Below are 14,740 nucleotides of genomic sequence, written 5' to 3'. Positions count from 1 at the left end.
TTTTTACAATCACATTTTGGTAAGCTTATCAGAAAAAAATATCTTACACGACACGACACGACAACGGGCAGTTGTGAACCCGCCTTTAAGCGTTAAGCGTAATCGAGGTTTAAACTATGTAAAAACGATTGTAAAACGGGCTCTCAGTCGTATTTGACCGTACAAATACCGTACACCCCTATTACACGTAGCAGGAAACTGCAAACTACCGGAGCCCACCTCCTTGCCAGAACCACAGAATATATATAATCATAATATTATAATACAGAGCACCAGACGTGGGATAGGGAAGCAGTGAAGCACTGTGCTGCGTTTCCCCCCCCCCCTCTACTTTCGTTTACGTATTCCTCGCTACACTAACCGATATTCAAAAACAAATGTAAAATTATTTTTATACAAATCCAATCAAAATTAAATATTCATTTAAGTATTCACTTCCGGTCGTGACACTAGCACACACAGGGTCTTTAACCGTTGTATAATTATAATTACCTATTATCTTGTCAATGTTTTTTAATTTATTATTTAAAATAAAAACTAAAATAATTTATTTATGTTTGTATGAAGATGGATTTATATCAATCCACCTTGGTTTGTATTGTGGTTTCACTTATCACGGTTTGTTATGATACCACACTTTAAATATATGTAACCTGCACTTTGGTAACTAATAACTATAGTATATGCTCTTCGATCACGCACTTAAATACGAGTATGTAGGTTGTACTGTTGTAGGTAGACAATCTATGTATATTATTATCCATGCGCATGGCAGTCGACAAAGGTCCGCTGCCGCCTATGAAGTATTCACTTCAAAAAAACATTTCCTACTTAACAGTTAACTGACCTACCCATTGGTTAAATTTAAATTGGTATTTGGTAGGTACTATATGCCGTCATACAATGGTTTACCGTATACATATAAGAACAAAACAAGTAACGACACTATAATTATAGTGTATAGACTATAGAGTAATAGAGTATAGACAAAAATTATAAAAACTATCATAGGTGGAGCCACGGGGCGAGCAGAGATATACATACTTAAATCGTTACATACTTAAATCTAAATTGTTATTAAATATAAAGTGTCTATTAAAAACATTTTAGGGATTAGCCCCCCAAGTCCCCCTCCACCTAATTGTGGTGGACTGATTTAGATTCTGCATACGCTGAACAACTTCTGACTCCACCTATGAAGACTATACAATACTATAAAATATAATTTAATAACTAATAATATGCCATTGAGGTAATCCATTTTTTTATGAAATGATTTCATATTATTGTAGGCAAGTGGGATTTTGTACAAAATACACAACAGACTAATATTAAATAATAAATATTCAAATGTTTTGTAATTTCGTTATATAAAATTTAAATTCAATATTACATTGCCTTGAGTAGTTAAGTCTATAGACTATGATTATTAATCTATGTTATTTGACCGGATTATAGAAAACATTCAAGCTAAACCAGCTAACTATTTTTAACCATTTACAGATAATTTGGACCCGATTATGACAAGAAAATTAATAAATTATTAAAACCATTATATAAAATTAGTTAAGTACTGATAATAGGCAGAAAATGATGTATTGAAAATTACAAAATAAACATTTGGTGAAAATTTATAGTATCTACGTTATTTGTTGTTGAGTTAGGAACCTACTCCAAAAAAACGACATAGATTTTTTCGAAAATTCATCATTGAGTAAGTCACTGTAATGTATGTGTTAAATTTTGTATTGAAGCAAAAATAGTGAGTAGCATTAATAGTAGTTAATACTGAATATTGTTGTTGAAATTTCAAATTAGCCGCGCATAAGTAAACTCGTAGGTACTTATACCATTGACCTAGCTATAGCTATCATACTTGTTTGTGCGATAGCTTTTGTTTTTATTTATTGAAAAGGTACATACTACATAGGTATAAAATGTGTTATTGTTGTTGCATATTTTTAATTACAAAATATAATATAATATATGACAATGTTAAGTACCTCATACATAATTTTGATTAATATAATATAGTACAAGGTACAGTTATTTTATTGTGTTTATTATAGGGGCACATTAAATGTTGTTATTATTGTATTAAGTTATGTTTTGTGGCGTATAATGTAAATATAATTTAAATTTAAATTTAATGATAAATTATTTCATAGGAAATAAGATTTTGAGCTCTGTATTTATTTTGGTCTGTCTATATTACAAGGTATATTTTATGATATATGTATATTACTATTAAAGTTATTTATTTCATTACCATTTATCAATATAAACTATCTATAAAAAAACTGTATTTATAAATATTTTTAGATTTTTTGTCTATTGATTGAACCATTAATACTTTTTTAACTACAATATAATTTGTAAATTAACGTGGTTTTGACGAATTTTGTCAAATCATTAACTTTTAAGTCTAAATGATTATTAGAAAAAACTGTAATAACTATAATAACAACTTAAAAGCAGGAAACGTGTATTCAATTTTCAAGCTTTTTGGCCCAGCAAAAAAATATTTATCCACATTTATGGAAAAAATTGAAAATTAAAACTGTTTATAATATACATATCGCTCAAAAAGAGTCAAGATATTTTAAAAATGTTATCATGAATACTAATATAAACATTTGGGGAAAATTTAAAGTATCTAAGGTAATTCTTCTATATTTTAAGAGATGATCGATTTCCCCGATGACAGACAAATTTGATGGCAATCTACAAAATTGTGAGAGGGGGAAACGAGTTCCAGCATACTGAATAATATAATATATCGATTCGCGGCAGCCATCTCTCCTCTCAGTCAGATGCCACCTCCATTCTCCAGTAGTCAGAAATTCAGTACAATAGTTACTTTTCAGTTTTCAATATATTATACTAATCAGTACCAAACAGTTCAACGGTTTAACTAGTCCTATGACAGACGTCTCTACAATTTACTTTCATCATTACTGTTGTCTCTATTAGAGGATCAGATATAATATTATTAAGATTGTTGCACTTGAATTTTTTCAAAGAAGACAAAGTCTGTTCATAGTTCATACGGATAGTAATACCTACTTATTACTTAGGTATATTACCTGACATCGTCATCTTCGTCGTCTTCGACTGAAAATATAAAAAAAATAATGGTAAATATTACAATATTATAATATGTATAATTTTTTGATTTCATGATTCTTATAGTTTGATTTATCAATACACTTAAAACAGTTATAACGTAATATTATGTTTAAAATATAAATTATGATTTATGAAATTACATTAAAGGTACGTATATATAGATATACTATATTATATATATTATTAAAATGTAATAATCAAATGGTATTAGTGCAACACAATTGCGACAGTCTTACCTTTATATACTCTGCAAAAGACGCAACACGATTACACTCCGTGATATATAGGTGTTGTTCTTATAGCAATTTTCCAATACACAAAGTACTTAAAAATAATACAGTCAGACTTAATTAACTCGAAGTTTATGTTAAAAGTTTCACTCGACGATTTTGAGTTAAACAAATTCAAATTAATCAAGTTTGACAGTATTAATTCATATTATTAACATTATAAACAATTGCCATATTTTATTTGGACAAATATTATTATAAAAAAAAATTTGATTTGTAGTTTTTGGGCTTCATGCGTAGTTTTAAATATTGTATTACGTGTGCTATAATAACATAATACAATGAAAATGGTTATCTATGCTCTTGCACAATATGTATAATATACTAACACAATTTGTGTCCGGGGTTAAAATATTGTACATTACATTTAACAATTTTTAATTGTTATTATCTTGAGTTCTGGTGTCTAACAACTTTAAAGGGGGTCCAACAAACTTGTTTACACATCATAGAACCAGAAAATTCCTTCCAACAACTTTCCTAAGTTTTTAATCACCATTTTCTTCTAGCACTACATTTTTCGTTTTTTCACCTAATATTCATATTAAACATTTTTAATTGTCATTATATTGAGTTCTGGTAATTTTTTTTTTAAAAATCTCTTAGGAGATATACTCACATTCCCTCACCACCAAAATGCATTTGAAACTATCAAAATCTATTTATTTTTCTAAAAAAATAAGAATTTACATACATTTAGAAATTATGAAGATTGGAGTTACCTATTATATGTATATATAAATTATAAATTAGGTGAAAAAACGAAAAATGGAGTGCTAGAAGGAAATGGTGATTTAAAAACATAGAAAAGTTGTTGGAATGAATTTTCTAGTTCTATGATGTGTAAACAAGTTTGTTGGACCCCCTTTTAAAGTTGTTGGACACCAGAACTCAAGATAATAACAATTAAAAATTTTTAATGTGAATATTAGGTGAAAAAACGAAAAATGTAGTGCTAGAAGAAAATTGTGATTTAAAAACTTAGAAAGTTGTTGGAGAAATTTTTCTTCTTGTACGATGTGTTAACAAGTTTGTTGGACCACTTTTTAAAGTTGTTTGACACTAGATTTCAATATAATGATGGTTAAAAAATTTTAATTGAGATATCATTTTTTTATGAACCAAACTTAATTACTTAACACCGTTTTAATTCAGAATATTTTTTTAGTCGATGTCAAACAAAAGTCCAACAATGTCTCAAAACTGTATTAGTATATTTTTGGATCAGTTTTCAGCGTTTTTTTTTTTGATTCGTAGTGCTGGTTGTGGAGTTGGCACTACAAACTTTGAACTTGAATAACTTTTGAAATACGTTCCAACAAATTCCAACAAGTGTCCAACAATGTCCAACAATGTTATATGAGTATTGTTGGTAGAGTTTTAATGTTTTTATTTGCATATGTAGTGCTGGTCATGTAGTTGGCACTACAAACTTTGAAATTGCATAACTTTGAATGTAGCTTTCAACAAATTCCAACAATTGTCCAACAACGTCCAAAAAGTCCGAGTAGAGTTTGTTGGAATGGTTTTAGATTATTGTGCCAACTTTGTAGTGCCAGTTTCACGCAGGTAGATAATATTCTTCATAATATACAATATCAATGATAATAATATGTTAAGTTTGGTCAACAATTTGAATATTAAGTAATTACAATAGTTTTAATTCATGAAGCAGTGATGTAAGCTGACGGAGTAGATTATATGAAATTGAAATGTTGAAAAAATGCCGAAAATAGTGTAAGTAGGTAACCTTAACCTTAATAAACACTTTACCGAAAAGTAATATTAATTTTTTGAATTTAACAGTTTTAGGATAGGATACCTCTATTCATTGGTAAATTAACGAATTCCCATCAATCGATTTTTTCAATTTATCAATTGATATTTTACAATTCAAAAACGAAAAAACTGATGAAATTGTCACCAAATGTTCATATTAGCATTTTTTTTTTTTATATTATTTAGCTTGATTATTTACGTCCATTACAATGACATGCCCGACAACTACTGTAAAGCAGAGCGCTACCCACTTTTCCACCCCTTGCAGTTTAAATTGAATATTATTCTATATATAGGTATACCTATAGGTATTTATATTAAGTAGGTATACGTTTTAGGCAGTTAAAAATGATATCAGGAGGGGTAATAGTAGTGGTAAGTTATTATCAGTTTTATCTTTTAACTGTGATATTTGTTTACAGTAATTTTTTTTTTTAAAAATCTCTTAGGAGATATACTCACATTCCCTCACCACCAAAATGCATTTGAAACTATCAAAATCTATTTATTTTTCTAAAAAAATAAGAATTTACATACATTTAGAAATTATGAGGATTGGAGTTACCTATTATATGTATATATAAATTATAATTTTTATAAAATGCCTATACTGTTGTTATTTTGGCTAGCCACCGACCGTTACTTATTGGTAAGTACACTTTATAACTTTTTGAGGGCAGAATATAAATCTTAGTTTGCGGAAAATCTATATTTCGTTGTAAAAATCCAAATTTGCATAGAGCTGAAATGGGTTACTATCTAGATTTTTTTCAAATATATTTTGTAATAATATAGGTTAGGTATGTCTACTCAAGTACCGAATTACCTACGTAGGTTAGGTTATAGTAGTTAGATAATATGATAATATGTAGGTGCCAATATTTCATATTTCATACTTAAATATTAATATTGTTTACATTTTATTGATTTAGGTGATATGCTTACTCTTCAAATTGTTTCTGTATTTCTTCTTTTATTTCACGCTTCTGCGTTCTTAACGTATTTATATTTAACGCTAAGCTTGATTTTACTTGATTCACAAAATTTTATTTTTCATTGTAAAACATATATATAGGTATATATATATAAGGTATTCTAAAAAAATTCAAACAGTAGAGTTTTTTTAAAATTATTAAATATATTGAATTATAATAGTATATTGTGCGGCAAGGGCGGGAAGTGAGCTAATTCAGTCGCGGGCGAGGGCCGCATTTCGCCCAATACTGAAATTGCCTTCCCGCACGAGCCACACATACTATTTTTTGTCACGCCTCTGCGTTCATTGATCGCGCCATCACGCAAAGGTAATTCAGGCTAGGATTTAGACCGTAGTATAGATTTTAGTGTCTGTTTGTTCAGAGAATACGCATGACATCTGAGTTCAGTATGAGTTCAGTTTCAGTACTCTTGAGGATTTCCATTTTACCGCCCGGTACTTTTGGGGAATTCCACTTTACCGCCCGGTACTTTTAGGGATTCCCACTTTTCCGCCCGCTGGAAGGAAAAACGTCGCTTTCCAACGCTTCAACCATCATCAAAAACTAAACTTTTGGTGCAGGCGTGACAAAAACATTTTAACCATACCATAAGTTAACTTTATTTTTCATTAAATCTGAACGGATCTCCTCCATAACTTTGCTTATAGTTTTACAATGGTGAGTTCTATGACTAACTAATATTGGCACAGTGCACAATGCCATTTATTGCATTTGGTACAATATGCCTCAATGTATTTCTCTAACGTAAATAATTATAAAACTGAATTTTATATGACAATATTACAAATACAATAAAGTTACGATTCATTTCATTTTATTTATTTACTATAGAAAAAATAATATACTCAACGAGAAATATTTTCAATTATTAGATTACCTATAGTTGGTATTTTTTATTATAATATTTTTAGGTATTTAATTAGTATTTAATTAACAATTAAAGCATTTTTAAAAAAAGAAAAAACACCGTTACATATATTTTTGTTTATACGTTTATTTTAATTAATAATAACTAATTATTTATTAACTTTATCGGACTAAATTTATGCCTAAAACCTTCTCTGTGATGTCCTCTTTAATTTAAAAAAACTGCACGACGGTTGAATAAGTATAGTTTCGGAGTTTATCCCGAACAAAAAAAAGCGGCTTCATTCTATATAGTAGTATAGATATCAATACCAGTAAATAAATAAAATAAACAATTGTTATGATCTAAGTCAGTGGTTTTTAACGTGTGGTCCGCGGCTCCCTAGGGATCCGCGATACTCATGTCAGGGGTCCACGGCAGCCTTAACACCTATATATAAGTCTATACGTGACGTGAGTGCATTATTACAATATTTTTGGATTATTATTATTTTTTTTAATATAAAATATATCTTATATTGTAAGAGATGAACCTACCTATCTTATCTTTATTACACCGATGACAATGGAATTTGTTACAATTCTAAGTATATCTAAACCTAATATGTATTTGTATTTTTAATATGTATAATATGTTATTTATCAGTTTTTCTTGTTCATACGAATCGTTTAAGTTAGGTAAAATGGAACGTTGGCTCAATTTAAAAAGGAACTGTGGAACTATTAATTAAAAATAGCATCTGCTATTGTAACAATATATTATCAGGAGCAGCCCTATTAATTTTTCACTCTTTTTGACAAGCAAATAAAATTTTATTAATATTTATAGAAAAAAAAAACTAAAAAAATTCGGACTTCAGACTGGGCGTCAACCTTGGAGGTAGGTCTCGCGAATCTGAATTCGTACCGAGCGAATTTTCTATGGAGGTAATATTTTTTTTTAGTTCAATTTGTTTGTCACTTTTACATAATATATGCGTGTAAATATGTACGTAGCGTACCCATATATTTTATTCTATTAAAAATTATCTCTGTGTTCTGAAAAATAAAATTTGAACAAATATTATAATTCGATACCTATCATAAATAGATCGTAATCGTGATATTTTATGATAATTGATAAGAAAAATAAATTATAACCAAACGTCGGCTTCGGTCATAAATCATAATATTATCATAATATTGTCATATAATATTCGGTCCATAGACATTAGACATTATAACTAACTTATAACCTCGCTTATAACTTATAACTGACTTAAGTCTATTGGTCTATGATTCTGTCGGTCAGTCACTCAGTCATTCCTAAGTGGCCATGTCTTCTACTCTCTTACGCAGTTACGCGACACGCGGGTGATAAGAAATAAACATCTCTTGACATGCAGCTGTCTCTGTAATAGAGTATAGACTATGGACTGCGGCTATAGAGTATAGATACGTATAATACTAACTGAAGTTAACTACAAAACATAATAGGTAAGTACATCCTTAATATTATTAATATGTGTATTATATTCAATCAAGTACTTTATCATATTTTAAGGTAGGTAGGTGGTACTCGCGTATGCTACCTTCTAAAAAACTGTACACAATATGTATTTATCTACCAAAAACGGTGTATTCTAGCTACTAATTTATTACAGTTTATTAAACTAAAACTTACTAATCTCTATTGCTGATGGTCATCATTTAAGTATTTTTAAATGTATATAATATATTGTTATATCCATAAAGGTACCATGTTGTTGTTTTTACGTAAAGAAGAAGTATGTTATCGTTGTCTTGGTGGATATTTACCAGTTATCAAATAATGTAGGTATTAATTATTTATAATTTTCTATGACATAAAATATGTTATGTTATTTATTGTAACAACTCAAGTCGCAGGTACTTTCCTGTAATAAAATATAATAAAAATATAACGTTTATAAGAATATTTCATGTTCTTTCGGTAGTTAACAATTTTATCGTAGGCCGTAAAATATAAAAATGTAAACATTTATAATATACTAAATACTATCTCTAAACAATATTATGATTGTGATATAATAATACAAATACAATTTGATAAAATTAGCAAAATTATTATTTTTTGATGATTTTATATCTCAGACTTCTACACTACACTACACTATACTACACTTCTGTGCTATATAGAAATCTGTGTATTATATAAATACTTTAATAATACCTAATTATATTAATTAATAATACCTTATCATATTAATTAATAATACTTAATCATTAATAAATATAAATGTACCTATTATACTGTCTCTATTTATTGGCCAATTGTGAATTAACTTAAAAACATTTTTAAAATATTATTTATGTTATTACTATAAAGAATATTATTATAGTTATAACAGTAATTACTAACTATTTTAATTGGTATTTTATCATTTGTGGTATTACGTCTGTGCTAATGTCATTATTATTCTAGAGCAATATTTTTATGCAATCCCATATTTTCATTATCACATTTTTGGAATTTTTGTTAGTATCTTTACGAATACTAATAGTAATAGTAAATGTCGATTTTTTTTCGATTATTACTGCATATTTAATAGTTATTCTGTATTTCTGTTTATTTTGACAAAATTCCAAAAGTATTAGGTATATATTGAAGCAAAAATTAAAAAAATAAAAATAAAATGTTATATTTTGTCAAGCATGAAATATAATAATACATTTTGTAGGCACTAAGTAATTACCTTATTCATTTTAATAATATTAAATCATACATTAAACATGTTTTTGTTTATTAGGTAGATACCAATAATTATAATTAGATTTAAATTATTTTTGAGTAATAAATTTATAAACTGTAACATAACATAACAAAATTTAGTAGCTATTCACAAAAATAATATAAATAATCTATCATTTTTATTATATTTTTAAGGTGTTATGTCCATAAAAGAGATGGATTCCATAAAACATGTTATACCATGGAGAAATGGTCAAAAGCAAGTTCTGAAATTCAATGGATGTAAACCTAAAATATATAAAAATAGCCGTGATACTCACAGTTTTTTTGAAGTACTACAATGTTTACGAAAGTATGACATTTTGAGTATGTCATTTTAGTTGCTATAAAAATAAATAATAATAATAATGTATTTTATGTTTTTAGAGAAGAAGTTTTATGTGATATTAGGTTAAAAACAGATGATAGTAATATAATATGTGGGCATAAAGTTGTCTTAGTATCAGCTTGTCCATATTTCTGTTTAATGTTCACCAGTTTTGCCGAAGGAGCAAAATATGTTGTAAATATAAGAGTTTAGATGTTAGATTCTAACATTATACAACTCTTGATTGATTTTATTTATACTGGCAAAATAATGGTGACCGAACAAAATGTAATGGTAGGTATATAATATAATTATTAAATTTTTAATAGCCATTGGCTATGTATCAAATAAAAGGATGTAGACATGTAGTGATGAAATTGCCACACAATATAGATTTTTATGTGGTGTTTTCGGTATACCTACCATAGGTAATAAAAATTAAAAAAAAAAAAGAGATGGGCAAGTGGGGATTGGTCTGCTCTACGTATGAGGAGTCGTGTGGGTCATTTTAATGGATGTGTTCAATTTGAATTCAATGATATAATATTGAAGATAGCATATTTTACTATTCTTAAGTTTAATTTATGTTATAATATTTATCCAAATAGATATTTCAGATTGTCATTTATTCCAAAATAAATAAATATATATATATATATATATAATAATCATTGTATAAAGAAAACAATTTTGAGCTAAACAGTCTGTCAGTCTATATAATTATAACAATATTTTGAAATTATTTTAAAAAATAACAAGATTTGTTAGTTTAAAAGATAAAAAAGATTTGTTTTGAAATTTTGATTTATTACCTATATTTTATTTATATATTTTACACCTTAAAAAATATTAATTATAATTTTGTTCTCTGTTTAAAATATATCTAATTACGGTTAAGTTTGAGTTTAAATTATCTTATAAACAGACTTTTTATATAATTTTTTTAATTTTTGTTCACACAATAAAATGGGTACATCTGAGAAATCGTGTTTTAAATTTTCAATCCTTAAACTACGCTTTTTAAATGCAATTGTGACTGTTTTTTTTTTTTAAGAGATTATCTATTTACAATTTGAAGAATAATGTTCATGAATTTCCAACTGAACTATTCATTTTCTTCTTTAAGTCTAAAAATGAAACGCTCTATAACATGAAAATGTCAATCAATTTCTACAAATTTATTTTACACTTTAAAAAAATATTCATTACATGATCTAAATTCATTATTATTGTTTATTTGTTTAGGATTTGTTACCAGCTTCTATGCTCTTACAGTTGGATGATGTAAAAGGCGTATATGTTGAGTTTTTAAAAAAACAAATGAATCTATCAAATTGTCTTGGACCTTGGTATCAAAGAATTTGCTGACTTTTATAACTGTATGGAGTTGTTGTAAAGTTCTGAAGAATACATAAAAACACATTTTTTGTAAGTTTTCTTTAATTTTACACTATCAGTGAATTGTATACATTATGATCACTCACGCTTTTCAGAAAATTTATTGAAACAGATGAGTTTCTATCTTTGTCTTCTGAAGAAATTATTAATCTAATCTCTTGTAATGACATTAATGTTCTGTTTGAAGAAAAAGTATGGCTACTAAAATTAATAATTTTATTTAATTATATAATATGGGAAGTTTATTTATCTGTTTGTAAGGAAAATAATAGAATCAAATGATTCAAAAATACTAATTACAGATGGGTTTTCGTTTGAGTAGATAATTTACCTAAATATTTTGTACATTTTTGCATTATGTATAAGTTTTTGGCAGTTTATTAAATTAAATATTTAATTTTCAGCTTGATTGCTGATTGCTAGACTATACTGCTACAGTATGATATATAAGGCAGTTATACTAATGCCAATATAAAATCAAAGAATTTGCTGACTTTTATAACTGTATGGAGTTGTTATCAAGTTCTGAAGAATACATATAAATACATTTTTTGTAAGTTTTCTTTAATTACTCCAAGAGTATATATCACTAAAAGTAGACGAGAATCCTCTTATTAAAAATAATTCTAAATGTATGTATTTTTTCGCCATTATGCTTTTACTGTAAATTTATAATATTATATAATAATTATAAATTTTTTAGGTAAAGATTTTGTCAATGAAGCTTCAAATTTCCATATTGTAAAGAAACATCGGCACATTACTATGCCACAAACAATTCGTAATTCACCTAGACTGACTGGACTTAAAGTATTATTGAATTCAGATTTCAAATTATCTTTTCAATATCATTCTGTTTACTTATTTTTTTGCAGTTTCTTCTTGCCATTTGTAATTCATCAGGAATAGGACATAGTTACACTAGCTGGTATGATCCAGCAATCAAACTATTGCATAAGACAATAAAAATGAATATGAAGTTTGAATTATGTGCTCTAGTCTTAATAAAGGATCATTTAGTTTTTGCCTTCGGTAATAAGTACATTAATTTAATATCCATTGCAATGCTTGATTTATCTTCACAATCACTTCAATTGAAACCAACAGTTGACATGTTAGTCGATCGAAGTTTTTACGGAGTTGGCGTATTAGATGATCGTATTTATGCTGTAAGTATACCAATAGGTTAGGTTCCCTAACTCATTACCAATTTTGTGTTATTTCAATAAATATTATTATTCAATGCTAGGTAGGCGGAGAAATTATTGGTGATTCTCAGTTGAATAGTGCAGAGGTTTTTGACGTGAGTGTTCAAGAATGGCGATAATATGTCTACTGGGAGAATGAACCTCGGTGTTGCAGTACTCAATAATCTTTTATAAGTGGTAAAATTTTTTTTTTTAAATTATTAGTTTTTAATTCTTACATTTAATTTATTTAAACTCTGTAGGTAGGTGGTTATAAATACCCATTTGCTTTGAAATCTGTTGAATGTTATGATCCCACCCTTAACATATGGATACCAGTCACACAAAAGTCTACAAATCGCCGAGGCCCTGGTATAGTAATCTTAGGCGATGTAATATACGCTATTGGTGGTGACTGTCAGGAATATGATAATTCAGTGTATCTTAAAAGTGTTGAGGCCTATACACCAATTACTTAAATATGGTCTTCAATTGCTGATATGCAACGGTGCTGTTCCGATCCAAGTAACTATAATAAATCTTTCTAATAAACTTATTGAAATTAAATTGAATTTTCAATATAGGAGTTGTCACATTTAATGGTTTATTGTATGTTATGGGCGGATTTAACGGAACTACTCGTTTGGTTGGACTCTATTGAAATATACGACCCCAAAACCAACACGTGGACCTTGGATACATTGTCAACAAGTGTTGAGGTAATTTATGGTTCAGTAGTCGTCGATGGGTCATCACATTTGAGAACTGATTAGATTACAATATGGTTTCATTGTTGGTTGTTGTATATTATATTCATATTAATTTATAAAATATAATACATGAACGAACATGTATTAAGTATTTTATATAATATTTTTTTTGATTCTGTGAATGTTTGAATAAAATGGTTTTAGTTAACTATTATATTGCGTCTCAGTAAACTTCTAACTAAATCATCTACATATTTTCTTTAAATATTCTAGTGAAAATAAGGTTAATTTATTTTCAGAGTAGATATTAGTGTAATACTATACAGTAGTACAAAAAAATGAATGAATTTGAAAGAATTGGTATAGCCCAGTAGATTCTTTAGTATATACACATTTCCATGATGTATCGGAGAATAATAAACAAGCATTGTCTGTATCCGTTATTATCAAGCGATCTATTTGCAAGTCCTAAATTATGTTAATGTATATTATGATATTTTATGGTATGTAATAGTAATTTGTATTGCAGTATAATATTTTGGTATAAAAAGTTTATGTTTCAAACATTTTTTCATGATTATCCATTTCTTTCTACGTAATGTTAATTCACTCATATTAGTAATGTATTGTGTACAAAATAGGGTGTATAGGAAGACATGACAAATGGAATATCTTTTGATCCAATCAATATTTAATAATTTGTTTTTTATTACATCTTTAATATCTTAATAGTTAATACAATACTTAGTACTATTTCATAGCAGTATATAACATATATAACAATATTGAACACTCTTATATTCATGATAAGTCATAACTGATTAAGCATACATTTTATATTGATTAAAACCTTACAAGTAGGAAGGTATATTACGTAAGCCATAATGTAGGGAGAGTAGGGTAGATTTGAATGAAATTTACATTTAATTTTTTTAATTTTTTAATTTTTGACAAATTTTATATTTGATAATTACAATCCGTAGTCTAGATGGTTGTGAATACTATTTGACTCATAACAACCATATATATTAAATAACCAATTTAATTTCTAATTATAAAATTAAGTATATTTTTATTCAAATTTACCACACCCATGGGGTACATTTGAACGTGCAGGGGGTAGATTTAAATATGTGTCTTATATAATTAAAGGGCCACATTTGAATGCTGAACATAAATAAATATTAAATTAAACTTTTTATTTATTTTAATAATAAAAATAGCTCAATATAATGTAATAACAATTTTTTACAATAATTATGTTAAAATTTTTTCTTGTCAACTTTTTTTTTCTTGTAAAAATTT

The 14,740-nt window shown here is 27.2% G+C and overlaps 1 pseudogene; it reads left to right on the top strand.

Moving 5' to 3' along the window:
• Positions 1 to 8,184: 8,184 nt before the first annotated feature.
• Positions 8,185 to 13,649, top strand: LOC132933731 (ring canal kelch protein-like; annotated as a pseudogene).
• Positions 13,650 to 14,740: the final 1,091 nt, after the last annotated feature.

This window comes from Metopolophium dirhodum, chromosome 1 (assembly GCF_019925205.1).
Source record: "Metopolophium dirhodum isolate CAU chromosome 1, ASM1992520v1, whole genome shotgun sequence".
NCBI classification, from domain to species: Eukaryota; Metazoa; Arthropoda; class Insecta; order Hemiptera; family Aphididae; genus Metopolophium; species Metopolophium dirhodum.
This window is presented reverse-complemented; position numbering and strand designations above follow the sequence as displayed.